Source organism: Anomaloglossus baeobatrachus, chromosome 6 (genome assembly GCF_048569485.1).
Source record: "Anomaloglossus baeobatrachus isolate aAnoBae1 chromosome 6, aAnoBae1.hap1, whole genome shotgun sequence".
NCBI classification, from domain to species: Eukaryota; Metazoa; Chordata; class Amphibia; order Anura; family Aromobatidae; genus Anomaloglossus; species Anomaloglossus baeobatrachus.
The window spans coordinates 133,723,265-133,748,585 of NC_134358.1; the positions used below are offsets into that span (position 1 = coordinate 133,723,265).

The following is a 25,321-nucleotide window of genomic DNA, read 5'->3' on the forward strand; positions in this document are numbered from 1 at the left end:
ATTCTCATTAATGCCATTGGGCATAACTGTATCAAGCTGGAAAATCCACCAGGATTCAGTTCTCAGGAGTGCCGGAGTGGGATTACCACCTCGTATATTGCTCAAAACTTTATCCAAGCCAACCACGGTTGTATTTCCAATTCTGCTCCCATGGTGTCTAAGATAGTGCTGTGCCACTGTAGAGATCGTTCGTCCCTGTTTAAGATGTTTAGAAGCCAACGCAATGTCCGAGAAGTGTTTTTGAATACGATGTCGCAGCTCCTGCGAAGTCTGTCCGACGTAAATGAGTTGGCAAGGGCAGGTGAGAGCGTAAACAACGTTCTGGGACCTACAGTTCACATAATGTCGTAATAGGTACGACCTCTGGGTGCGATGGTTACTAAAATTGGATACAGGAGACATGAATTGGCAAATAGAGCACTGTCCACATGGGAAAGATCCCTTCAAAATGGTTCCTCTCCCAATACGGGTGGTAGGTCGTGTGAAGTGGCTCCTACAAAGGTGGTCCCTCAGATTTGCTGATCTCCTTGCTGTAAGGAGTGGTCTGGAAGAGATAAACTTTTTTAGGTTGGAATCAGACAACAAGATGTTCCAATTTTTATTCAGGGTCTGATATATATCTGACCACTGACAATTAAAAGTGGTTACCAACCGTGGAGAGTCATTTTTGGGCTTATGGTCCTTAGGTTTCAGCAAAGTATGGCGGTCCGTGTTGATGGCTTTCTGGTATGCTCGATGAATGATCTTCCGTGGATAACCTCTCGTTCTGAATCGTTTGGACAGATCCTGTGCCTGTACAAGAAAATCAGATTGTGCACTGCAATTTCTTCTTAAACGAAAAAATTGGCCCACCGGTATGGGTTGAAGCACACTTCCATTACCTATATATATTTAATGGTGGTGCCGTCCCTATTTTGTTCTATGATCCTTGTTCTATGGTTTTTCACCATCAGGGACTTGTGCACACTATCATAGTTTGATTTAACTGTCTGATTTGGATTACATGAGCCCTACTATGGCTTATGACTTGGAAGCAAGAGAGGTGTTTTGGAACAATCAGGTGGCAGCGGTGTTTGATTGTCAGGTTCCTGACACAGCAGACGGTGATTTTAAGGCTATATGTGATGAACTTTTGAATTTACATAAAAGATATATCCGTGTATGGTGGAACATCAAGAGCCTGGAACAGTATCTAAAATTGAAGATTATTCCCCGTGGACTGAGGGTTCAGATATTTCCCTCCTGGGAGGTGGATGAACACTTCAGAGGTCTTTGGGAAGGGGGTCTCATTCAGTGCTCTGGCATATTGCTTGAACTGTTGATAGGACATGATCGTAATTTGCTGGTACAGATCAAAGAAAGTATTAAGGCAACTGAGCTTAAAATTAATATCTTTGATAATAATACATTGGTACAACCATTTTTAGTCAAATTGAAGGAAAACATTGATAAGTATGAAAAGGACATTATTGCCGGCAAAAAGAGAAAATTTGCTCGCGACAAGAAAGACTTTGAGGATAACCATGCCTATAGGTGGAGCCATCAAGGAAATAGAAGATCTCGGTTCGCTGTGTCTAAACAGAGCCACTCAATTAATCCGGGCGAAGGCTCGTCTACTGATTTTTTATCTACAGACACAAGCGAAGCAGAAGGAGGGGGAGAAGAGGTGGCCGGAAGAGGAACCAACAACAAAAGAATACCACGGTTGGTAACCACTTTTAATTGTCAGTGGTCAGATATATATCAGACCCTGAATAAAAATTGGAACATCTTGTTGTCTGATTCCAACCTAAAAAAGTTTATCTCTTCCAGACCACTCCTTACAGCAAGGAGATCAGCAAATCTGAGGGACCACCTTTGTAGGAGCCACTTCACACGACCTACCACCCGTATTGGGAGAGGAACCATTTTGAAGGGATCTTTCCCATGTGGACAGTGCTCTATTTGCCAATTCATGTCTCCTGTATCCAATTTTAGTAACCATCGCACCCAGAGGTCGTACCTATTACGACATTATGTGAACTGTAGGTCCCAGAACGTTGTTTACGCTCTCACCTGCCCTTGCCAACTCATTTACGTCGGACAGACTTTGCAGGAGCTGCGACATCGTATTCAAAAACACTTCTCGGACATTGCGTTGGCTTCTAAACATCTTAAACAGGGACGAACGATCTCTACAGTGGCACAGCACTATCTTAGACACCATGGGAGCAGAATTGGAAATACAACCGTGGTTGGCTTGGATAAAGTTTTGAGCAATATACGAGGTGGTAATCCCACTCCGGCACTCCTGAGAACTGAATCCTGGTGGATTTTCCAGCTTGATACAGTTATGCCCAATGGCATTAATGAGAATCTTTTATTTACTGGGTACTATAAAAAATAGACACTTTTATCCTGCATTTTGATTGGGCTCCCCTTACCTTCTCCTCTTTGTTCCACTATAAACATGAGAATTCCATATAAACTTTCTCTAGGATGCTTTACTGTGTCTGCAATTAACCCATTCTCTGCTCCATTTGTATACCTGTTTGTTTGCTTATTCCTGTTGCTTTGCACCTGTGCATTATATTGTATCTAAATGTGTATTGTCCTTGCAGAGAAAATATTAAGTCGTTCTTTTGTTTCAGCACACACTGGGGTGACCAGTTTCCTGTTTTACACTAAAAGGATTACATTACTATGGAACCAATAGATGTGCACATCTGCTGTTCAGGGTCTTATCTGTGGTATCCTTAGTGATACCAGACTCTGAATGACGCTGATAACTGCCTCTGTACTCCATAGGAGTTGAGGGGCGGGGCTTGACGTCACTCCGGTCACATGACCGGATCACATGGTGCTGCATTCCACTGTGGAACGCACGCCGACAGCCTGGTTCCTGTTTACAGGGAGATTACAGAGGATTCTGCCCTCCTCACCTGCTTGGTGAGTGGTTTATTCAACCCACCGGTTAGTAATTATTAATGGTCCTTTTGTATATATATATTTAGGCTCTGGTCACTCCTCAACTTACCCCTGATGAAGCCACATATGGTGGCGTAACGCGTGGGGCAGGCGCACCCACACCACCTCCCTCACTATTTACTTACCTGGTATTGTATTAGCTCTCTTTGATCTGTACCATATTTATGTGAATCCTACAATTGGTGACTATGTACTGCTGTATACTGTCCTTTGGTACTGCTTTTGTGAGCTAGTATGCTTTATATTAATTCATGAGGTTTTGGTTGGTGATGTGCCAATTTGCTCATGGGTAGATCATTCTTTTGATCTTTCCCATTTTTAAATGGTCTTAACAATATTTCTCTGTGTTATTAATAAACTTTTTCACACTTTTTGCATGCAACAAGGGACTCCTCTTGCTTGATTCCATTATCCTGGATTTTCCAGTATATGTTTGGTGTAGTTGTGCTCACTCTTTCCCATGTTTTGTGTTCCGGATCCTTATCCAGGGACTGCGCCTCAGCCCCTGCAGTGGCTCGTGTTGCAGGCACCACCCCGGGGTACGTGATAGCAAGAGGCCGGAGGGGTACTGGGTCATTCGGTGTAGATTCTCTCAGTACCCTGATGGCCTGGTCCTTAAACTTTGCAAAGTCCAGAGCAGGGTTCTGCAGGACCAGGATACGCAGCTGTGTCCTGTGGGCATCTGACAGGAGCCCCTCTATGAACTGCTCAGTTAGGAGTTTGTCTTCTTCACGTACACTCTCTGGGTCCACCTGTTTAACTGCTTTCAGGGCCTCCTGCAAGTTTAAGGCATAGTCCCTAATGCTGTCTGTGGCCCGTTGTTTGCACCCAAAGAATCTCATCTTTATCTCTGCTGCGGTGCGGGTGTCAAAAGTGCTCTTTAGTTTGGCCAGTATCTGGGCTGCTGTCCCTTTATCTGTATCAGGCCAGGACTTCGCTTCACGCTGGGCTGCGCCGGCTAGCTGTCCCATTAATATGCCCACCTTCTGGCTCTCAGTCAGAGGATACACCCGGAACAAGCTGTGCAGGCTTTCTCTGAAGTCACTCAAGGTATGGGACTCCCCGGAGTACTGCGGCAGCCATTCTGCTCCTGGTATGTACGGCATGGTGATCGGCATTACCGGCGCTATAGTGGGGGCTGGGGCGACGGCGACTGGGACTACTTCGGCCGGTGCTGCGGCGCCCTGGGCGATGGCAGCCACCTGCTCTCCCTCGGATTCGGACATCTTCCTCCCCCTTAGTGAACCTTACCAGGCTCCGTTCCCTTTTCAAATTTTCTTCCGGGTCGCGCGGGGTTAACAGCGCTCTGCTCTGATGGCGCGCTCCCTTCGCGCTCTTTGTCAGGCACGCCCCCCTTCTTCCTGCGCTCGGCGCGGCTAATGGCGGCGGCAATTTACAACCAGTACACAGTCTTTTACACAGTTCTTCAGGCGCACAGTACCCGGTGTGACCGGGCACGAAATCCTGTTCGTGACGCCAAAATTTGACTCGCCCACCCCAGGGCTATGGGACACCCGGTGCCGGGCCGGACTAGTCCGGTGGTAGTCAGTGGTGGCTGGGCCCGGCTCCGTGGCCCTGGTGGGTGTCAGTTGAATATGTGGCTGATGACTTTAATGTTTGTGTTCGTGACGCCACCTGTGGTATGCGGCTATTAAGCCGCCGCTGCTGTGTGAGGCCACCGGGATGATGTTATGGCAGCAATGTTAGTACTGCTCCCCACAGGTGGAGCAATGCCCGGGGCACAGTTGGTGCTTGTGGAAGTCTATGGTGCTGCGTGACTAACACGGTGCAGGGCCGACAAGCAATGAAAGAAACAGGCACAAACAGTAGTCTCTTTACCTTCTCCTCTTTTACTCGGCAGAAACTTAGTCCAGGGAGACCGTCACAGATGGTATAGATGATCCGGCCGGCCTGGAAGTGCCTGGGGTGATCTTTGGCCAGTTGAGTATGAGGCCTACTCCTTAATCTTTCTCTGCTGTTTTAGGACACTGCACTTTGGGTTAGCAATTGCCCTCTTGCTGCTGGGACTTGTTGTTCGTCCCCTCTTCTGTGTGGTAGACTGCGCAGGCCCTCTCTGGTGCTTCTCTGCTGGAGCCCACACCAGGCCCTTGGGATGCAGTTGTACCTTCAGATTGCTTCTGGGGCAGGGGCTTGCAGCTCTCCTGCCCTCCGGATTCAGCCACCAGGGATGGATTTTATGCCCTGGCAACTACAGACTCCGATGTCCGAGTCTCTGCTGTGCCTCTCTGCTCCCCTTGCTTCACTGGGCCAAGCTATCCCAGCTCTAGGCCCCAGTTTACAAGGCAGCACTACTCTGCGTCTGCACTCTTTCACTCCTGTCTCCAAACTAACTAACACTTCCTCCTTCCAGCCAGACTTAAGGAATGCTCCCTGAAGTTCCAGGTTCAGAGCTCCCCCTGCTGGCCGGAGGGAGAACTGTGTTGAGTGTTAACTTACTGGCCAATAGATCTCCCAATTACCTCCAGGCTCAGCATTAACCCTTTTGGGAGGGCAATGCTGTTGTGGCGACCAGGTCCTGGGGCGCCACAATGCCATTTAAGGAAAAGCAATAAGCATTATGCTGTTAATTTAGCTAAGATATAAATGAATCGAAGTTACAGAAACAGCGTAGCACAGCAAGCAAATCTGTTTCCACAACTCATAGTTTCACAGTGTTTAAGGTTGAAGGTAGACTTAGGTCCATCGAGATCAACCCATTGAGATATAAACAGGATAGCTAACTTTGCTGTGATATTGTAAGTGTGACGCCCTAGCCTATCAGGTCGTCACAGGGTATTGTGCAATCTGCGCTTCTGCATGATATCCATCTTCTCCTTGGTTGCAGGTCTCTGACCTTTGGTGTTGCTAAGAACAAGCTAATCAACAAGCTAATCAACAAGCTAATCAAAACTCCAGGAACACTCTGCACCACACCCACCAGACACACCAGTGAACAGCCTGAAGGGCTGGCCACTTGGGGGGTTGGTTAAGGGGAGGTCAGGAGTGTTAGGAGACAGTAAATTAGTTGAGTGGTGACTCTCAAGTGGAGAGATCAGGAGCTGGGCTCCTCGTTTACTAGGTGGCAGACGTTGGTCTGGGCCTGGTAGGAGCTGGACCCCGGTCGCAGGGGATCGTGACAAGGGGCACGGACTGCCGAGGAGGACAGCCGGCAGCCTTCTGCCATCACCGGACAGGGGCTAGGGCACGACAGGGTATGTGGACCCCAGGTCAGGAAGTAGCTTCAGGCGTCCTGGTAATTCACCCGACGAAGACGGAGCCTTCAAGATACGTTCTCCACCCACTCCAAAATAGGGGTACTAGCGCAACGAGGGGGATAGGCCTTTCCCACTGCATAGTCCAGAAAATCCCAAGCGTGAACCCTGAGAGCAAGCTCACTCCGTTAGCCATATGGGTGAGCGGGACCTGTTTAGTTTCAAGCTGAAAGGGACCAACTACAGAAAATTACGCTGGAAAAAATTCTTTAAACAAAAGGACAACAAAGTTTGTACCGAGTGGATATACCGATGGATATGATCGACGACGTAAGGCTATTGGCAGGCCTGGACGAGCCCATTCCATCTATCACTGGTAGAGGCCCCTTCACTTCTCTAAAAAATCCAAGTACAAAAATGCCACCTACCCTTTCTGACATTTCGGCCATTGACATATTCCTTAATCAGGTGACCAAGGATACTTTGGCCCTGTCTAAAAAACAACTGAATATGACGGGAACAGCAGCTTCATGGATGGAACAGAGGAATAACCTCACGAAAGCTGAAATGCAGGCATTGTGTGGTTTAGAAAAAGATACCTCTGTGACTATTAAGCCCTCGGACAAAGGGGGGAATATAGTTGTTTTGAATGTGAACGATTACCGTGATGTCTGTTTGAATATCTTGAAGGATGTTAATACCTATCGAAAGATCACTGGTAACCCGATTGGGACTGCAAAAGAAAGGCTGAAGGATTTACTCAACAATGCGGAGATTGATGGTCTAATAAGCAGGGAGGAATCCACATTTATGGTGCCTGATTTTCCGTTGATGTCCACATTCTACACACTCCCCAAAGTTCATAAGGGGGTAAACCCCCTTAGGGGGAGACCTATTGTTTCAGGTGTGGGCAATATCACACACAATGTTGGGGTCTATCTGGACAAGATTCTCAATCCATTTGTCACCTCTCTACCTTCGTATGTCCGTGACAGTCTGGACTTTATTAGCAGGATTGAGGACATTGTAGTGGGACCTGATACGTTTTTGGCCAGCATAGACGTAGAAACACTTTATTCTTCCATTCCGCATGAACAAGGACTTAATGCTATCCAATTCTTTCTGGCAACTAGGGGTAAGCAATTTGAGGAACATAACAACTTGATTAATTCCCTAATGAAATTTGTTCTGCATAACAACTACTTTTTGTTTGATGGCTCCACCTACCACCAGCTCAGGGGCACGGCAATGGGGAGCCCTTGTGCTCCCTGTTACGCCAATTTGTTCCTGGGCTGGTGGGAGGACACCATGGTTTTTCAAGACTCTATGACATCATTTACTGATATGATTGATTTATGGGTTCGGTTCATTGATGACGTTTTTGTGTTATGGAGGGGTCCTCGGGAGCGGTTTGTTGAGTTCGTTGATGGGCTTAACATTAACCCTCTGGGACTGACCTTCACATACGTCATCCATCCAGATAGATTGTCATTCCTGGATCTTATGGTATCGATTGATCCGGCTGGTAAACTGACGACAACAATCTATAGGAAGCCCACCGCCACAAACTCACTTCTCAGATGGGACAGTCATCACCCTTTACCTCTCAGGCGGGGTATCCCTAAGGGACAATACCTCCGCCTGAGAAGGAATTGTTCTGATCGGAGTGAGTTTGTGGAAAAGGCTACTGATCTTAGGTCCCGCTTTCTGGACAAGGGTTACCCAGATCGAGTCCTTAAACAGGCCTTTAGATATTCTTTGGACCAGGACCGCACGAAACTTCTGTCCCCTCAGCCTAAAGGAAATGATGAGGAGGGGATTGTTAGACTCATAACAACGTATACCAAAGGTGTCCCGGCCATCAGACAGATACTCGAGCGACACTGGGGGATCCTTGGGATGGATAAGGATATTGTGGATTACATCAGACCACAACCAGGGATCACGTTTCGTAAGAATCGATCATTGGGTGATCGGTTGACTCACAGTCACTTTGTGCCACCCAATAATGTAACCACCTGGATCCCGAGTAAACCATCTGGGTGCTTCAAATGTGGCTCATGTGTTGCCTGTAAAAACATCAGAACTGGCAATGGATACACTAGCACGTCTACGGGTGAATCCCTAGTCATTAGGGAGTTCATCAATTGCAAAACAAAGGGTGTTGTGTACCTTGCTACATGTCACTGCGGGATGCAGTATATAGGCAAGACTGTACGTGAGTTCCGCAGACGGATTGGCGAGCACATGGGTGACATCAGGAATGATCGTGATACCCCTATTGCCAGACACATGAATCTATGTCATTTTTCTAATAAAGAGGCCATTTCCTTCATGGGCATCCTTAGAGTGAAGTTATCGCCCAGAGGTGGTAATCTTAATCGCATTCTCTTGCAGAAGGAGGCAAGGATGATCTTTCGTCTAAAAACCCTTCATCCAGATGGTCTTAATGAGCAAATCAATTATGGTTGCTTCATATAACTTATCTACTCTGTATTCGTTAGCCGTTACGCTTCTTTAGAGCGCCAACTTTGTTCATGGACCAATTTTTGGATTAGCCCTCTTGTCTGGTCCTTACCTTATTTTGAGGTTCATTCAGGTCCAGGGGGGTTTATCATCAGGCATGGATTTTTTCATTAAAATATTGGACTCCAGCCTGGTCATTCTTTAATTAGAGGGAAACAGTATTTTTCCCTGTATTTATTCATTATTACAACAATCCCCCTTTTAATTTTATCATGCAATCATTGTGTATGTACTGGCACTTTTGGTGTTCTTTCGTGGTCACTACCTCCATGGCACATTAAGGATAATTATTCATTTCAGGGCCGCACTGATACAGTAATTTTCTGATCATTATGCATGATTGATAGCATTAGCATCAGAATATCTGCATAGCTTCGCTATTGCCTATTTGGTTACCGTATGTTATTCCATAAGGTGGCACCTACAGGGTTAATCACCCATGTGTTTTAGGTGCTTGCTCGCTATGAGCGCCTGCTCAATTTCTTATGCTTGATGCATGTCTGCGTCACCTATTACTAGGAACGCTAGCATTAGTAAATCCAGCCACAACCTATGGTTATGAGCTGATTTAGTAATACACGCCCCAATACTTTCTGATTGGTGACTTTGGTTGTCCCTCTCTTTGTGGGCGTCGCTGTGATAGTAAACCGGAAGTCACGGCGCTTGTATTTGAAATACGGACACTGCGTTAATGTACTGTCCATTATTATATATAAAGTGGGATGCGGCTAAGCTGTTAAAGGCACGCTCCAGCTTGCCATTTGACTGCATGTATTTGCAGTATGGAATGAGTTCCGCTATACTGGAAGTGACCTCATGGTATGGTGCGACTGGGAACGATGCGTCCCAGGGTGGAACGCGGAAGTCGGAGGTTTGTCAAACCGGAAATGACCTCAGACGCTAATGCTGCACTGAGCAATGGAGTCTATTGCGCCCTTTGAGGATTCTTCTTCACAGTTGGAGGTAATCACAATTATTGAACATGTATAAAGTGGTGGGAGGCTTTAGGGACTGTGTATCACCGTCTACCCGGGCACATAGGTCTTCTTTGATCCACTAGCCTGTATTGATCCCTGCCACTGCAGGTCGATCTTTTTCTCTCTCCTGCCATTGCAGGCTGATCTCTCTCCCCTGAGGAACTCTTTTTATTAAGAGGGAAACGCGTCGGGAGTACATATATTTTCATTTTGTGGTTGTGGGGCAGACAACTTATTTGGGGCTGCCCTTGTCAGGGCGGAAGTCTAATCACGGGGCACGACAGGGTTTGCTATTCCATCACCCGACGCATTGCCCTGATTCTTCCAGCCAGTGATCAACCCCGGACCGGTGTCTAATCTTATCCATGGAGAAGATCTGGGTGAGATTGTTCTGATTTATTGCCATTTTGGCATCACCTTTTGTTATTTGCACAATTCATGCACTAGCACTTTGGTACCTTTTTAATGTATTTATTAAAAGCTAAGTTTTAGTCCTTGCTATTATCCACTATTATATTGGACTATTGGGCTATATTTTCTGCTTGGCAGAATCTGCTATTATATTTTGGTAACCAGGAGTAGAAGTAGTTTTTTCTTTCTTTTATTTACTGCTTTGGAAAAACAGAAGTTGCATTGTGAATTACTAGGAGGACAACAAGGTTAGTGTTCTATTAATAATGGTGGACATAGACAGTAGAGGGCCTCCATGCATGAAAAATGTATGAGCCCCTTGGATTTTCTTATCATAGAGCAGCCTTATGCCTCTCTAGCATTTGTATATCATGAAACTGAAATGACATAGAAGGGGGGAATAAATGGTGTCTTATCCGGTGGTAGCAGAAAGAATTTACTTAGGTGCACTAACTTGTTATAGACACAACCACTATAACCACGTGTTAAGGAAGGCTGCTGCAGAACCCTGAAGATAGCATTGGAGGAGATGGAAGAAAAGGGTTAATCCGCGCTGCCAGAAGAAAATCATTGAAGATCAATGGGGATTAAGACATCGGATTTTATTGTTCTATGCGTTTCGGAGCTGTACACATTCTTGATTTTTGTTCCTGAAGAAGGGGTTATACAGCTCCGAAAAGAGTAGAACAATAAAATCTGTTGTCTAAATCCACATTTATCTTCAGTGATCTTATTCTAGCAGTGCGGATTAACCCTTTTCTTCCATCTCCTCCATACCTAGCATTTATAGCTGTTTTCTTCTGACTCAAAGTCAGTTTACCAGATCACCTGTGAGGCCAAATTGTGGGACTAGGCCCTCTTAGGGGTACTTTGCACATTGCGACATCCCTAGCATCAGCTGGCGATGTCTAGCGCGATAGCACCCGCCCCCGTCGCACATGCGATATCTTGTGATTGCTGCCGTAGCGAACATTATCGCTACAGCAGCTTCACACGCACATACCTGGTCGGCGACGTTGCTGTGACTGCCGAACAATCCCTCCTTCAAGGGGGAGCTGCGTTCAGTGTCACTGCGACGTCACCGCGATGTCACTAATCGGCCGGCCAATAGAAGCGGAGGGGTAGAGATGAGCGGGAAGTAACATCCCGCCCACCTTCTTCCTTCCGCATTGCCATCAGGACGCAGGTAAGGTGATGTTTGTCGTTCCAGCGGCTTCACACACAGCGATGTGTGACGCCGCTAGAGCAACAAACAACATCATACCTGCAGCAGAAGCGACATTATGAAAATGAACTACGTGACACAGATCACCGATTTTTGACTGTTTCACGCTAGTTCATCATCGCTCCTAGGATTTACACATTGCGATGTCGTTACCGGCGCCGGATGTGCTTCTCATTGGAAGTTTCATCAGCCGCCCCTTCTCAGGAATATGTTATGATAACTTTTATCTCTCATGTCTTTCATAGTGTGCTACCCATAACACAAATATTCTTAAATCTTTGCCTTTGAGATAAGAAAATATTAGACTTAATATAAAACCTAGAGAAAAATCTTAAACATAATATGAGACCATAAGATTAGTTAATACTAAACAAAATATAGAACTTAGAAAAATCTGAATCCTTCTATATCACAATCCATCACTGATTGTTTGCCATGAAATGCATTAGCTCAAGCATTTACATAAACAGTAGGATGCTTCTGTAAGGTGACAGTGGGTCACTTACATTTCGGACCACCATGCAGCTGCATACATTGCAAAAAATGATACTGTGTGTCTGCGTCTGAAATAAAGTAGTCATTTAGGAAAAAAGTAAGAAAATTGTTATTGGCTTCTGAAGATGGAGCAGAGTTTAAAAGGTCACTAATCTAATAAGCTTACCATAGTTGTGCCGCCCCCGTGCCAGCAGCCAGTGCTGCTCAGATCCGAATCTACGATACGGCTCGAGGGGTTCTCTGGACCCGGGGGTCGCGCGCACACTCCGAATAAAAGGGGGACGTATTTATACGGGATTGGTTGTAAAATGTCTGTGACGCCACCCACGGTTTGTAGTGAGATATAGCACCTCCGCTACCATTGCGGGGCTCCCGGGGGACGTTGGGCTGGCAGCTGGATGTTAACCCTTCCATGGGTAGGGAGGGATGTCCCGGGGCCCAGTGTCTCTATACTGAGGATGGTGATTGCAGGGGCCGGCGCACCCGGCCAGGCCGGAGATGTTACTCACAGTCGAATAAAGCACACAAGTCCTGTGGTAAACCAAGGTGATGGTGGCCGGCTGCCGCAGACACGTGTATCTGATCCCGCACCCGGGTTGGTAGTCAAAGTCTCTCTCCTCTGCACTCAATGTGTTGTAGGTAGGACTTCCCAGTTTGAAACACAGGAGTCCACTCCCGGTACTTTGGTTGGGAGCCGTGGCCATCTAACGCTGACTCTTGGGATCTACGGGCCCTGGCGGTTGCCCTATCCCTCTCAGTGGGTGGTTGTCTACTGTTCGGGACTTAGGTTGGGACAGGACCTAAAATCCTGCCCTTAATTGGTTAATTAGCTAGGCCGTCAGTGCCGGTCCTGGCTTCAGGGTCCAAGTACCCCCTCTGTGCACATGGTTTTCGGGTCAGTTCTCTGGTGTCGGTACCAGCGGGCTCCAACCCTGCTCCGGTCCACCTTGGATCTCTGGCAGCCGTCTTCCCGTCTACTGCAGACTCTGGCTACCATCTGCCACCTAGCCAAGGTGTCAGGGCTCCGACCCTGGCACCTGTCAGCTTCACCTCCACTCCAAACTTAAACTCAGACTGGACTCACTGTTTTCCCACCCCGGGCTCTCTAGACCCCTAGGTGGGCGTTTCCTAACCGCCTGGTCCTGCCCACTGGTGTGTCTGTCCTTCCCTGAGGGGTGTGACTAGGGTTTCAGGTCGGCTGATTTAACCCTTTGTAAGATGGGTGTTATGCGGGAGCCTATGTGTACATCTACCTGGTTTTCCAGGGCGCTACATAGTTCTATAAGGGAGTTGCTGACAGAAGACGCTCCTATTCAGTGATCCACAGCATTTGTAGACCAATATTGCCATCTGTTGATAAACCAGAATCACCAGGAACTGAACTGCAAGGAGTGTGTTTCCTCGAGGGAAGAGTTGTAAGGGGACTACCGGGCAGGTGACAATTGTGGCGCAGTTACAAAATATAAAAGGCTGGTCCGACAACAAAGAGGCAACGTTGGGGCCTTGCTCACCGGGGAAGCTCACATTTACTCAACAGAAAAGGGTTGTGTTGTCTGTAGTGGAAGCATCTGGAAGCGTACTGGGTCCAAGGAAGACCTGAGCCCTACTGTCACCAGTGGAACCCAAAAATCGAACACTTAATACTATCGCCAAAGGACCCCAAGGACGGAAGAACAAATACCGTCACCAAAGAAGGACCCGACTATGTGGTCAAGCACCAAAGCCAGAGCACAGAGCACCATCTCCAGCGAAGGACCAAACTATGCGGTTGGTCAAGCAGCAGAGATCAAACATTGAGAGCTGAGGATCAGGAAACTAACATTTGCTCCAGTGTGGTATCCTAGTGACCCGGGCCATTACTTCCTGCCTTGATGTATGGCACTAAGAGAGAATAGCTAAACACCACAGTTAAACTGTGGACATAGTGAATTGTAACTTAACTGTGCCAAGTTTAGTGTACCGTTAACATTTATAGACCTTAACTCTCCTTGCTTAATAGTATCTCATACTATAAGTAGGGAACATTGATGCTTCCCTGACAGAAGGACCGGGATTGGGTTATTAACCCCTTAACGACAGCATGCCACGATCGGCGCACATCTCAGCTGATTTTCACAGCTGATATGTGTGCCTGCTAGGCACGAGCAGAATCGTTATCTGCTCGTGCCGTTTAACCCCTGAAATGGCGCTGTCAATATGTGACAGCGCCATTATAATCGCGATCGCGGTAAACTTTTACTTACCACCCGATACCGGAAGTCACGTGACGTGATCACGTGACTTCCGGTAGTTGTCATGGTAGCACAGGGTCATGTGATGACTCCTGTACCTGCCATGAATTACTTTCAGTTTCACTCGGCCCGCAGCCCAGTGAAGCAGAAAGTGAGCGTATCTGCTGTTTACAGCTGTATAGATATAATCAGCAGTTGGGGCAGAGATATCAGATTGTTGATCCCCCTAGAGGGACTATTAAAATAAAAAAAAGTAAATAAAAAAGTTTTAAAAAACTTTCACCCCATTGAAAATTAAAGGGTTAAAAAATAAAAAAATATACACACATTTGGCATCGCCACATTCAGAAACGCCCGATCTATCAAAATATGAAATCAATTAATCTGATCAGTAAACAGCGTAGCGGCAAAATAATTCCAAACGCCAAAATGACGTTTTTTTGTCGCCACAACTTTCGCGCAAAATGCAATAACAGGAAATCAAAACGTAGCATCTGTGCAAAAATGGTACCGTTAAAAACGTCAGCTCGAGACGCAAAAAATAAGCTATCACTGAGCCTCAGATCCTGAAAAATGAGGACGCTACAAACTTCCGATTTTTTTTTTAACCCCTTATATAAAAGTAAACCTATACATGTTTGGTGTCTACAATCATGCACTGACCTGAGGCATCATACCCACATATCATTTCTACCATATAGTGAACACAGTGAATAAAATATCTCAAAAACAATAGTGCTATCGCACTTTTTTGCAATTTTTCTACATTTTCTTTTTGCCATTTTCCAGTGCACTATATGGTAAAACTTTCGTTTAAAAGTACAGCTCGTTCCACAAAAAATGAGCCCTCACATGACCAAATTGACTGAAAAATAAAAAAAGGTTCTGTCTCTCAGAAGAAGAATGGTGAAACAAAAAAATGGAAAGCGAAAAATCGGCTGGTCGTGAAAGGGTTAAAGTAATTTGTTTGCCATAATCTCCAGTGAATATATGCAACTGATCAGTCAATTGTAACTGTGTATATTGATAATGATAACTACAATATAAGCCTATTTGTTCACTGTAATTTTCTGTACTGCCTTCCACTTACCCAGTACTTTCCCAACTCCCTGTTCACGTACAAAAAAAATCTGTTTCAGTCACCACTGAGTCACCCTTATTGCATTTTGCATTTCTGGCACCTGTTTACAACTCACTTCTGAGACATTTTTTTATATTCCAACTGCTGCTGCCAACCTGCTTTCTGCTTCCAACCTTTTTTTAACGTCCTTCAGCTTGATCTTGAGCCATAGCGACTTGATGGATGAATGCTCTGTAAGAAGATCGATCTTGTGCAAGCCTAGATAGGTCCACCAGGCTCTTCACCGCTATTATCTTTAAAGCATCAAGTCATTGAGTTGCTAGACTTTCTCTTTGCCTTGTTTCTTCTATCCTTCCAAACATGATTTCTGTCACGGGTGTGTCATGGGTGATAGAAGGTCACTCACAGCGTTTGGCTGCGAAGAATGATACCTGACTTTCCACTGATCCTGCTGTCAGTATCAATTGGTATAGGCAGCTTTTCTGCTGGATTCATCTCTCTCCTTTTAGACCCAGCAGGAGGTTGCCTTCTGGTCATCAGCATTATCTTGGTGCTTAAATAACCCTTCCTTCCTTGGACTGGTGCTGGTGATATTTTCAGTTCATTCAAGCCTTGGTTGCAATGAGGTGTCTTGTACTCCTCTGTGGTATTGTTGCTGAAATTCTACCTGTCATCTGTAGATAAGTAGTTTATGCATTTTCTCAAAGTGTGCCCGGCTTGTGTTATCTATAGTGTTTAGTGGGGTTGACGAAGAGCTCATCCCATCCATTCCCTATTTAGGGCCTAGGCCTAGGGATACCGAGGGTCAGGTATCCGGGTCAACACATAGGTGCAGAACCTATCTAGGGTGGTGAGGGACCCCAGGGACCAGCAGTAAGTTTCGTCAGGGGTCACCATCTCCCTCTCCTCTAGACACAGAGTTTCCCTTCCCTTTCCCCATTCACTTGGTACTTCCCCGTACCTAGCATGACAATGTCCTTCTCCAGTAATTGCACTCTTCACATAATTTATCTAAAGTGGGCAATTCGTAGCTTGGTGATACATATTAGTATTAAAATAACAGAGGCAGGTTAAATACCACACACAGCGTAAATGGCATGGCATGTGTGGGGATGGAGTAAGGGGGTGGTAAGATCCGTAGGAAGTATTGGAGATATTAGAAATTATCATAAGACATTACTACAAACTGAATGTACTGTAGAATTTTACATTCTAATCAGCATTGGGGCAGACAGACCTAAAACTGTAACAAGTCCAAAAATTAGAGACACTTTCAAATAAAACAGTAAAATTTAGGGAAAAAAAATAATAAAAAAACCAGCTACTGACATTTTTTAATTTATCTAAATACTGATATTCAATCAATAAATGAAATGTGTGACATTTGTTGGCTTCTTTAAAAGCAGCTTCAGAGCTGAAAGGGCATTCTTCTCACTAATTGACAAGCTCTATATTTAGCTGTAGCTTTTCTTTCCAAGACAGTGAGTAAAGAAGAATTGTGCCAATATAATCAATACTTCAAATGGGATGGCTACAACTCAATGACAAAAGAACAAACTCATTTCTGAATATATAGGACTAACATCACACAGTCAATAAGAAGTTGTCAATCTATGTAATAACATTCACTGATAAACTACATTCAATACCAGCATTCATCAGTGAAGAATATTAAACTGGCGCAGAGGCCCAATAGTTATTACTGTAGAAGGAAAAAACCTCAGGGATCTTCATTGTAGCCCAGAAAGTGAACTGTTTTCTGAAGATGAAAATCTATATCCAAGTTTGTTAATTAATAGTTGCCAACTCTCCTGGAACATTCAGGTGCCTCCAAAAATGGGAGACTACGCGGAGTCCTAGGAAAGTACAAACATTCCCCAGGCATCCTTTAAATTAAAACATCACTGAAGACGACACTTTTGGAAAGTAGCTTGGCATGGAATGGTAAGGTCATTAAAAAAGTAATCTCTGGAAGCCTGTCCCAAAAAGTCAGCAAATGTAAGCTCAATAGCAGTGGCGTAACAAGAGTTAGATGGGCCTCGCTGCAAAGTTCGGCCCTGGCCCCCCCCTCCACGTACACCGACACTTGGGGTAGGGGACAATGACACGGACACTCGGGCTACGGGATAATGCTGCTGACACTTGGCTCTTACCCTCAGCACCCAGATTTCCCATGATCTGAAATCCCTCTATCAGCATCCAGCTTTCCTGTGGTCTGATATCCATCTTGTCCTCGGCACCCAGCTTCCCCATGCTCTGCTATACATCTTTACCTCAGCACCTAGCTTTCCCATATCAGAGCATGGGAAAGCTGGGTGCTGAGAGATGTATAGCAGAGCATGGGAAAGCTGGGTGCTGAGAGATGTATAGCAGAGCATGGGAAAGCTGGGTGCTGAGAGCCCTTTTCCCTCAGCACAAAATGTTCCTATCCCATGCATCTTTGTCCCCCCTTGTATATAGTTCTCCAAATACTATAATGGCCCCCACATAGCCTTCCATATTGTATAAAGGGTCCCACATAACCCTTCATATATTAGAATGCAGCTCCATAGTCCTCCATGTATTATAATACATTTCCCATAGTTCTCCATGTATTATAATTCACCCCATAGTCCTCCATTTATAAAGTAGCCCTCATAGTGCTCCAATTATTGTAATGAATGTCCCATAGTTCTCCATAAATTATAATTCATCCCATAGTCCTCCATATATTTTAATGCACCCCATGGTACTTCATATATTATACTGCACCACATAGTCCTCCATGTTTTATAATGCACCCCCATAGTCCATGTATAAGGTAGGCTCCATAGTCCTCCATATATTATAATGTAGCCCCCATAGTCCTATATGTATTATAACACAATCCCATAAAACGTCATATTGTATTATGCAGCACCATACTCCTCCATGTATAATGCACCCCTAGTTCATGTATAAGGTGTCCTCATTTTGTATTATGCAGCCCCATACTCCTCCATGTATAATGCACCCCTATTGTCCATGTATAAGGTGTCCTTCATGTTGTATAATGCATCCCCATAGACCTCCATGTATAATGCAGCCCGATAGACCTCCATGCATGTATAATGTAGCCCCATAGACCTCCATGTATAATGCAGGCAGCCCCCCCATGATCCATGTATAAAGCAGCTCCCCATGCTCCATGTATAATGCAGACAGAACCTCATGCTCCATGTATAATACAGGCAGGACACCCATGCTCCATTACTCCATGTATAATACAGCCAGCCCCACCATGCTCCATGTATAATGCAGGCAGCCCACCCCCATGCTCGATGCATAATGCAGTCAGCCCCCCTATGCTGCATGTATAATGCAGCCCCCCATGCTCCATGTATAATGCAGGTAGCCCCCCCATGCTTCATGTATAATGCAGCCCCCCCATTCTCCATGTATAATGCAGCCCCCCGTGCTTCAAGTATAAAGCAGACCCCCCATTCTTCATGTATAATGCAGCCCCCTCATGCTTCAGGTATAATACAGGCAGCCCCCTCATGTTCCATGCATAATTCAGGCAGACCCCCATGCTCCATGTATAATGCAGGCAGCCCCCCTCATGCTCCATGTATAATGCAGCCCCCCCAGGCCTCTGGTCACCATGTACGCACAGATTTAAAAAAAAAAAAAAAAAAAAAAAACAAAGAAAAACAAACAAGTTCTTACCTCCCTCCTGTTCCCCTGCTGCTGCCGTCGGCGTCTTCCCGCCCTTGTGTTCTCAGCACAGCAGTCGTACAGGAGTGACGTCACCACGCAGGCACAGCGGGAGAATGATAAAGCGTGGAGCTGCACGGACCGCTCTACGCTTCATTGTTGCTGTGCGCTGTGCGCGATGACGGGGGCACCGGGTCATATAGCGGCCGCGTCATCTGCACCAGAACAGCGCAGCTCCTCTCTGACAGAAAGGAGCTGCATGCTGATCTGCAGAGCGGGCCCATAAGCTGCTGGTCACGGTAGTTACGCCCCTGCTCAATAGATATTTATTGATTGGCAATTTGGGAAGTTTTTAATTAACTCCTTCACCCCCGGCCACTAAAACACCCTAATGACCGGGCCATTTTTTTGCAATTCTGATCAGTGTCACTTTGACAGGTTATAGCTCTTCAATAGATCCCGGCGATTCTGACATTGTTTTTTCATGACATATTGTACTTCCTGATAGTGGTAAATTTAGGCCAATATTTTTGGCGTTTATTTGTGAAAATTTCAGAAATTTTGAAACGTTCGCAATTTTCAAACTTTGAAATTTTATGCCTATAAATCTGAGAGATATGTCATACAAAATAGTTACTAAATAACATTTCCCACTTGTCTAATTATTACCAGCGCAATTTCCAAAACAAATTTTCTTTTCGTTAAGACGTTAGAAGGGGTCAAAGTTCATGAGCAATTTATCATTTTTCCAAAAAAATGTACAAAATCATTTTTTTAGGGACCACATCACATTTCAGGTGACTTTGAGAGGCCTATGTGACATAAAATAACCAAAAGTGACCCCATTCTAAAAACTGCACCCCTTACACTGCTCAAAACCACATCCAAGAAGTTTATTAACGCTTCAGGTGCTTCACAGGAACCAAAGCAATGTGGAAGGAAAAAATGAAAATTTAACTTTTTAACACAAAAATGTTACTTTAGCCATAAAATTTTGCATTTTCACAAAGGAGAAAAGAGAAATTTCACCATAAAATTTATTGTGCAATTTCTCCTGAGTATGCTGATACCTCATATGTGGTAAAAGTCAATTGTTTGGGCGCATGACAGAGCTCGGAAGGGAAGGAGCGCCATTAGAATTTTTGAGCGCAAAATTAGCTGGACTCATTAGCAGACGCCATGTCAGGTTTGGAGATCGTTTGGTCTTGAGCTTTCATACAAGTGACACCATTTTGGAAACAAGAGCCCTAAAATAATCTTTCTAGATATTTCGTGAGCACTTTGAACCCCTGGAGGCTTCACAAAAGTTTATAACATTGAGCCGTGAAAAGAAAAAAAAATTTTTTACCACAAAACGGTTGCTTCAACAAGGTAGCTTTTTTTTCACAAGGGTATCAGGAAAAAATGCACCATAAAATTTATCGTGCATTTTTTCCCGAGTACTACGATACCTCATATGTGGTGGAAAGTAATTGTTTGGGTGCATGGTGGGGTTCAGAAGAGAAGGAGCGCCATTTGACAACAAAATTGATTGGAATCATTAGCTGATGTAATGTTGCATTTGGAGACCCCCTGAAGTGCCTAAACAATAGAGCTCCCCCACAAGTGACTCCATTTTGGAAACTAAACCCCTCAAGGAATTTATCTAGATGTTTAGTGAGCCCCAAGGGGCTCCACAGAAGTTGATATTGTTGAGCAATGAATACAATTTTTTTTTTCCACAAAACTGTTACTTGAACCAGGTAGCCTTTTATTTCACAAGGGTATCAGGACAAAATGAACCATAAAATGTATTGTGCAATTTTTCCTGAGTATGCAGATACCTCACATGTGGTGGAAAGTAATTGTTTGGGTGCATGGCAGGGCTCTGAAGAGACGGAGCACCATTTGACAGCAAAATTGGTTGGAATCATTAGCGGACACCATGTCACGTTTGGAGACCCCCTATGGTGCCTAAACAGTGGTGCTCCCCCACAAATGACCCCATTTTGGAACTATACCCTCAAGGAATTTATCTAGATATTTGGTGAGCCTCTTGTACCCCCAGGGGCTCCACAGAAGTTAACGTTGAACCGTGAAAATTATTATTTTTTTTTTACCACAAAATTTTTGCTTCAACCAGGTAGCTTTTCTTTTACTACAGTATCAGAAAAAACTGCACCATAAAACGTATTGTGCAATTTTTCCTGAGTTTGGGCGCATGGCAGGGCTCAGAAGAGAAGGAGTGCCATTTGACTTTTCAAACGCACAGACGCCGTGCTTCACTGAGCGGTCCCTGCAGGACAAACGGTCAGATGAGATACAAAAAGCGTCGAGGATACGGAAAAAAAAAAGTCACGCCAAAAATTGGCCAATCCATTATGTGCATTCTTGATCAGCGCTCGGCCGCTGCAGGACACACACACAGATGAGGTGCAAAAAACCAACGAAGGCTACGGACAAAAAAAAAAAGTCCCACCGAAATTTGACCACTGATCAAATACGTTATCTGCATCACTGATCAGCCCTTGGCAGGACGCACGGACGGATGTGGTGTAAAAACAGACAGGGGATACAAAAAAAAAAAATTATACTCACATTTGCAGGAGGATCACTGACCAGAAGAACTGCAGGAGGAATAGAAGGCAGAAAGTGGACAGCTTCTTATAGGAGCAGCAGGCAGGCAGTTGGACAGCTCATCAGAAGACCCAGGAAGGACCCAGCGATGGAGGCAGATGTGATCGGGCCAGTGAAGACCTCGGACGACCCCGTGAAGGCAGGTAGGGTACATCGGAGAGGGAGAGCAAATGGAGAGGGGAGAGGGGGAGACCGGAGAAGCAAAGGCAGGAGAATGGGAGCAGAATAGAGATCTCAGCGGGGGACAGATCACGGCAGGGGGCAGATCGCGGCAGGGGAGTACACTGGAAGGGGGAAAATCGCGCGGGGGCAGATTGAAGCAAGGGGGCAGATCGGCAGGGGGCAGGGCCATCACGGGAGCGCACAGGGGGCAATCACAGGAACGCGCAGGGAACGCGCAATACTCACAGGGAGCAGAAGTGGTGGCATCAGCAGCAGCGGTGGCAGCAATGGCAGCGTTGGCGTGGTACTATAAGTACCAGCCGGTGCACGCTGCAGATATGTCGGGGGAGGGCTTCCCAGACAACCACAAGCCTGGGGACGGCGGTCACATCCAGATTAGACCGCCCCACTGCACACTGATTGGAGCGATTGCATGTCATAGCACGATCGCTCCAATCAGTGCTTTAGGGGCTGGAGGGCGCCATGTTTGAGCTCCAGCTATGATCTGCTACAGCTGCATTGTTTTAGCCGAAACCAGTGCGAACGATGTGGTTGGTGGTTCAGATTTGAACAGCCAATCACAACGATCGTCGATGGAGGGTGGCGATGCCACCCCCCTAGGATCAAGCAAAGGTCTCCTGCTGTAACAAACAGCAGGGGACATCATTTGAAAGCCGGTGTTATGGCCACGGCAATCAAATGAATTTTAGGCAGTAAAGTTACATCCCTGGTCGTTAAATCACGTAAAAATAGGACGTAACTTTAATGCCCGCGGTCGTGAAGGGGTTAAAGAAAGCCATGGAACCTATAGGGTGTAAGGGCGACATGACAGTCTAGAGGGTAGGGAGTTGATAGGGTTAAACGGTGATAGTATAGGAATGAGGGAAAAGAGGGTGATTGGTTAGGGGGTGGAGAGCGGTGGTAGGAAAGGGGGGTGCTTCATGGGGTATATAGGAGGAGATGGGGGTCAGTTACCTCCTCTTGCACCTCCTTGTTGACATCTTCCAACCCACCTTCCCTTCTATTGTGTATTGTTATTATTGTTGTGTATTGTTATTATTGTTGTGTTTTTATGCATGTATAATTATTCAATTTTAAAAAAGACATTATGTATAAAAAAAAAAAAAAACAAAAGAAAGAAGTGGAGAAAGTGTGTTGTATAAAAAAAAAAAAAAACAAACAAGAGGAAAAGAAAATAGAGAATATTTTATTATAGATTGTGATGTATATTGTCATTTGGGGATTCTTGTAAGTGGGTGAATAAAATGGGTGGTAATGTGGGAATATATGGGTATGTATATGATGTAAAGGTACAGTGGCTCCGGTTACTGGTGACTTGCAGGTGCAAGGTTGTCTGCAGGGTGGAGGTATTGCTCCGTTGGTGATCAATGTCTCATATATGGGTCAGTGTTGTTGCCAAGGTTTATATATTAAAGAGTTGGTGGTTGCCGGGGAGTCACAGGTTAGGTATGGTGGCTCAGGTGACATGTAATTGAAAGCTCGGGAGTTTTTTGGTTTGGGTAATGGTATTACTCCCTTGGTGACTAAAATCTCATTTATATATGGGACCATTGTTATGGTCAGTGATCCATTTTAATGATATGGTAATCGCAGGAGTGGTTGGGTTGATGCTTCTCAATCCAGGTGCAGTGCAGGCACGGGGTTCTGCTAGGCATGGGGGTTTTGATCCATATGTGATTGATACCTCTTATCTCTGGGCTGGTGGTTGCGGCTGGGGATATTGTTAAATTAAAGTCGCTAACGGGCTTTAAGGTCTTGAGTTCACAGTTAGGGGTACTTTGCACGCTGCGACATCGCTAGCCGATGCTAGCGATGCCGAGCGCGATAGTCCCCGCCCCCGTCGCAGATGCGATATCTTGTGATAGCTGCCGTAGCGAACATTATCGCTACGGCAGCTTCACATGGACTTACCTGCCCTGCGACATCGCTCTGTCCGGCGACCCGCCTCCTTCCTTCCTCGCTCCTGCGGCTTCACACACAGCGATGTGTGCTGCTGCAGGAACGAGGAACAACATCGTACCGACATTATGGAAATGACCGACGCTATACAGATCGCCGATTTACGACGCTTTTGCGATCGTTTATTGGCGCATCTAGGCTTTACACATTGCGACATCGTTACTGGCGCCGGATGTGTGTCACTTTCGATTTGACCCCGACAATATCACAGTAGCAATGTCGCAGCGTGCAAAGTACCCCTTACTGTTATGCACATGGGGGATTGATCCGTAGGTGATTGATGCCTCATATCTCTGGGCTGGTGGTCTGCGGCCGGGGATGATAATGGGTTGGAGGTGAAGAGTAAAATGTAGGGCTTGAGGCACAGTTAATGATTGATGCTACTTGGGGCTTTAATTCGTAGGTGATTAATGCCTCCGAGTCCTACCTCTGGCTCGGTGTGTTGCTGCCTGGGACCTTGTTTTGGTGGTGATATATGTCTTTTGAACCGGACTTACGGCAGGAGTAGGTGTTTGGTCAAGAGGCAGTTTAACAGATGTTATTTGATTGAAGAGTCATTTGTGAGTTATAGTGGCTTAGGTTACAGGGATCTTACAGGCATGGGGTCCTGCAAGGTTGAGGTATTGATCCGTATGTGATCAATGCTTCGTATCTCTGGGTTGGTGTGTTGCGGTCAGGGATTGTGTTCTGGTGGTGGAGTATGGCTTCTGGACCGGACTTATGGCAGGGGAAGGTCTGGTCCAGAGGCGGTTTACCGGATAATGTTATTTGATTAGAGAGTCACTTGTAGGATATAGTGGCTCTGGTTACAGGGATCTTACAGGCATGGGTCCTGCAAGGTGGGGGTTATTGATCGGTAGGTGATTAATACCTCACCTCCGGCTCGGTGTGTGTTGCGGCCAGGGATCATGTTTTGGTGGTGGAAGGTGGTTTCTGGACCGGGCCTACCCAGGGTTACGTATTGTAATACGTACTGTATTATTATGGTATTACCTATTGTTAAATGTTGGGGACGCCCGTTGGACGGCGCCCCCTTGTGTTAGTGTGTAAACAATAGGCAATAAAGGGCTGCTGTGGCCAATTTCTTCCAAGTCACAAGCAGTGTCCGTGCATTATTGATACCAGGCAAGGGTAATTGGGAATAATATAGGAATCAACGACCGGAAATCCCTCCTGTAATTTCATGCTGTAAAGAAAACGTTTTCATTTATTGCATATCTACATACATAATCACCAGTTTTGTCTGTTCTCCTATTCCATCATGCACCGCGGCAGTCAGTTACGCAGGCACAGTTTGAACATATGTGAAGCCCCACAGGTGTTGTATCGGTGCATACCTTCAGGGACTCCACGTAGCTGGTGCTGGTCACAGGTAGGGAATCTTCGGTTTTGATCGTGACGCCACTCTCAGTATTGCGGTCAGAGGGGACCGCCACTGCAGGTTAGGGGACGCCTGGGGCTGATGGTGGGTGCAGTCGGATGTAGTAGCCTCCTGAGAGTGAGGCAAGCCCCAGGGCCCTGTGTAGGTTTGTAGTACCACAAGTCGCAGAATGACCACACAGGCAGAACTGTCTTTCAAGGGCTTTACTCACATTTGATGGCAGGGTGAGTAGCCCGGGCGTAGCTGAGATGAACCAGGTGGGAACCAGGTATCCTTCAGGCTGACTTTATGAGGGTGACTACTGACTCGCCTTCCTTAGCCCTTGGTGGTTTGGGGTGACCCCGACTTTGAGTCCCTATGGGGGTCACCCAGGGAAGATGCT

At 45.9% G+C, this 25,321-nt stretch overlaps 1 long non-coding RNA gene across 1 annotated transcript in view; it reads left to right on the forward strand.

The window, feature by feature from the left end:
- The first annotated feature begins 2,081 nt into the window (after positions 1–2,081).
- The window catches only part of LOC142244134 (uncharacterized), a 302,411-nt gene continuing 279,171 nt past the window's right edge, over positions 2,082–25,321 (forward strand). Inside the window, exon 1 of the long non-coding RNA XR_012724447.1 lies at positions 2,082–2,952. This is a non-coding gene — a long non-coding RNA (uncharacterized LOC142244134). The remainder of the gene's footprint in view (positions 2,953–25,321) is intronic.